The following is a 4473-nucleotide window of genomic DNA, read 5'->3' as shown; positions in this document are numbered from 1 at the left end:
TGATAGACAAAGTGAGTTCATGGAAGTTTTTATTTTTAGTCACAAGTTAGTGGAATATGAGACTTTGTAAGAAAAAAATCATAATTTTCCGCTAACTTGTGACAAAAAATAAAAACTTCTATGAACTCACTATGCCCATCAGCGAATACCTTAGGGTGTCTACTTTCCGAAATAGGGTCATTTTTGGGGTGTTTTTACTGTCTGGGCATTGTAGAACCTCAGGAAACATGACAGGTGCTCAGAAAGTCAGAGCTGCTTCAAAATGCGGAAATTCACATTTTTGTACCATAGTTTGTAAACGCTATAACTTTTGCGCAAACCAATAAATATACACTTATTGCATTTTTTTAATCAAAAACATGTTGAACAATAAATTTAGAGAAAAATTTATATAGAAATGTAGTTTTATTTAAAAAATTTTACAACTAAAAGTGAAAAATTTCATTTTTTTGCAAAAATTTCGGTCAATTTCGATTAAGAACAAAAAAAGTAAAAATGTCAGCAGCAATGAAATACCACCAAATAAAATCTCTATTAGTGAGAAGAAAAGGAGGTAAAATTCATTTGGGTGGTAAGTTGTATGACCGAGCAATAAACCGTGAAAGTAGTGTAGTGCAGAATTGTAAAAAGTGGTCTGGTCATTAAGGGTGTTTAAGCACTGGGGGCTGAGGTGGTTAAGAAACCTGACCTCAAGATATAACATATTTTGAACTTATTGTGCCATAGGAAGAGAACAGGATGATTATTGCAGAGTGAAGCTCTATTATTAATAGTGAACAATCCACACTATAAGGCACATTAATAGGCAAACTGAATCCTAGAGTTTGTACATTCCATGGTAGTAGTTAGCAAAATTTAAGAATATTTTTTGACAGATTAGAAGTGAAAAGTGATCCATATTACACCAGTAATATCTCCCTTTAGTAGAGGTTTTCTTATTTCAGTTTACTCAGAAAATAATTTATATTCTGATGGTTCTCTTCATCTTCAGCTCTAGAGATCATATCAACATTTTAAGTAGCCACTGATAAGTCACATCCAGTACAAGAATTTGTGACGGTCATCTGTTATGACCATGATGACACCACATTTAGCAGAAATCAACACATTGGGAGGGTTTATAGTGTATGCTCAGTTCACTTCAGGACCACATACAGCATCCCCACTGGCTGCATTTCCATTAGTCCAGACCTCATAGGTTCAATATTGTCCATAGAGTTCCTTTTAACCATTTTGCAAGTATGCTCTTTTGATGGTGGAAGACGTCCATGATACCATCCCTCTGGAGCCATGTACAGTTACACAGGGAGAGAGTGGCAATGTCTCTCCTTCTGCAGTATGTCAGTACGTCCCCCACTGGCCCCCCTCTCCTCCCCCACACTGGTTGAGATCACAGCTGGCTGAAGAAGAGAGGGAGGGCTATTTTATCCAGGAATATCTCGAACTGTGTAGCAGATAGAGATGTAAACCATGTCTTGTTTAAAAGTTAGCAATCTAAGCTTTAAATCAAAACCATGATTGCTAGCTGTTCTTCATTGGGAGACATACCCTATATAAAATTGGGCTGGGAGTGACAGCTGGGACCTGTTTCTAGGGGCTGTAACTTGAGATATATGGTAGCTAGCACCTCGGCCTTTTTTAAGCTTAGATTGTCAGCTTTAACCCCTTAAGGACGCAGGGCGTACCTGTACGCCCTATTTCCCGAGTCCTTAAGGACTCAGGGCGTACTGGTACGTCCTAACTTTAAATCGTTATTCCGGCGCGCGGGGGTTAATTGGAACGGGATGCCGGCTGAAATCATTCAGCCGGCATCCTGTCACAACGCCGTATCGGCGATCGCCGCAAACCGCAGGTCAATTCAGACCTGCGGTTTGCTGCGCTTTCTGCAGTTTCTGATCCCCGCGATCAGAAACTTTAGTGTCCCTAAAATAAAGATTTTGCACCCCTGCATGATTTTTTGCCGGCGGGTGGTGCAGAGGGGGGGGGAGTTGTGGGCGGTGGGGGCGGTGCGGCAGGCGGGATCGCGATCCCCCGCCCGCCTCCTCTTGAAAATTCGTTGGTGTACAGTGGGTATACCAGGGTGTCAGCACATTTCTGACACCCTGGCATAAACGGCTGACATCTGTGCAGATGTCAGCCATTTAACCCTTTCCATACCGCGGTCCGTACGGACCGCTGTATGGAAAAAATTAACAGTAAGAGGGAGCTCCCTCTCCCATCGGGGGGCTGCTGTGCCTTTGCAGCCCCCCGATGGAGAGGGAGAGAGCCCCCAGACAGCCCCGTCCTTACCATTCCCCATCTGCAAAGTTCTGACCACTACTGAGCAGACGGGGAAGGTTCCCATGGCAACAGGACGCCGTCTCAGGCATCCTGCTGTCCATGGTGCTGAACAGATCTGCGCTAAAGGCATAGATCTGTTCAGACAAAGTGTAAGTAAAATACAGTACAAAACACTATACGGTGTACTGTACTGTATTATACAGACATCAGACCCATTGGATCTTCAAGAACCAAGTGGGTCTGGGTAAAAAAAAAAAAGTGAAAAAAAGTGAAAAAAAAGTAAAAATCAAAAAACACATTTATCACTGATTAAAAATGAAAAAAATAAAATTCCCTACACATGTTTGGTATCGTCGCGTCCGTAACGATCTATAAAACGTTTATGTTACTTTCCCCGCACAGTGAACGCCATAAAAATAAAAAAATAAAAACTATTAGGAAATTGAAATTTTGCCCACCTTACTTCCCAAAAAAGGTAATAAAAGTGATCAAAAAAGTCGCATGTACGCCAAAATAGTAGCAATCAAACCGTCATCTCATCCCGCAAAAATCATACCCTACCCAAGATAATCGCCCAAAAACTGAAAAAACTATGGCTCTTAGACTATGGAGACACTAAAACATTTTTTTTGTTTTAAAAATGAAATCATTGTGTAAAACTTACATAAATAAAAAAAATTGTATACATATTAGGTATTGCCGCGTTCGTGACAACCTGCTCTATAAAATTACCACATGATTTAACCTGTCAGATGAATGTTGTAAATAAAAAAAAAAAGCCAAAAAATCTATTTCTTGTTACCTTGCCGCACAAAAAAGTGTAATATAGAGCAACCAAAAATCATATGTACCCTAAACTAGTACCAACAAAACTGCCACCCTATCCCGTAGTTTCTAAAATGGGATCACTTTTTTGGAGTTTCTACTCTAGGGTGCATCAGGGGGGCTTCAAATGGGACATGGTGTCAAAAAAAACAGTCCAGCAAAATCTGCCTTCCAAAAACCGTATGGCATTCCTATCCTTCTGCGCCCTGCCATGTGCCCGTATAGCGGTTTATGACCACATATGGGGTGTTTCTGTAAACTACAGAATCAGGGCCATAAATATTGAGTTTTGTTTGGCTGTTAACCCTTGCTTTGTAACTGGAAAAAAAATATTAAAATTTAAAATCTGCCAAAAAAGTGAAATTTTGAAATTGTATCTCTATTTTCCATTAAATCTTGTGCAACACTTAAAGGGCTAACAAAGTTTGTAAAATCAGTTTTGAATACCTTGAGGGGTGTATTTTCTTAGATGGGGTCACTTTTATGGAGTTTCTACTCTAGGGGTGCATCATGGGGGCTTCAAATGGGACATGGTGTCAAAAAACCAGTCCAGCAAAATCTGGCTTCCAAAAACCATACGGCGCACCTTTCCCTCTATGCCCTACTGTGTGCCCGTACAGTAGTTTACGGCCACATATGGGGTGTTTCTGTAAACGGCAGAGTCAGGTCAATAAAGATACAGTCTTGTTTGGCTGTTAACCCTTGCTTTGTTAGTGGAAAAAATTGGTTAAAATGGAAAATTAGGCAAAAAAATGAAATTCTCAAATTTCATCCCCATTTGCCAATAACTCTTGTGCAACACCTAAAGGGTTAACGAAGTTTGTAAAATCAGTTTTGAATACCTTGAGGGGTGTAGTTTATAGAATGGGGTCATTTTTGGGCAGTTTCTATTATGTAAGCCTCGCAAAGTGACTTCAGACCTGTAGTGGTCCCTAAAAATGGGTTTTTTGTAAATTTCTGAAAAATTTCAAGATTTGCTTCTAAACTTCTAAGCCTTGTAACATCCCTAAAAAATAAGATATAATTCCCAAAATGCTACAAACATGAAGTAGACATATGGGGAATGTAAAGTCATCACAATTTTTGGGGGTATTACTATGTATTACAGAAATAGAGAAACTGAAACTTTGAAATTTGCTAATTTTTCAAATTTTTGGGTAAATATGGTATTTTTTTATGCAAAAAAATTAACTTTTTTGACCCAATTTTAGCAGTGTCATGAAGTACAATATGTGACGAAAAACCAATCTCAGAACGGCCTGGATAAGTCAAAGCGTTTTAAAGTTATCAGCACTTAAAGTGACACTGGTCAGATTTGCAAAAAGTCCTTAAGGTGAAATAGGGCTGAGTCCTTAAGGGGTTAAAGCA

The sequence above is a fragment of the Bufo bufo genome, chromosome 4 (genome assembly GCF_905171765.1).
Source record: "Bufo bufo chromosome 4, aBufBuf1.1, whole genome shotgun sequence".
NCBI lineage: Eukaryota > Metazoa > Chordata > Amphibia > Anura > Bufonidae > Bufo > Bufo bufo.
The sequence above is the reverse complement of the archived record's forward strand: the minus strand, read 5'-3'. Positions refer to the sequence as shown.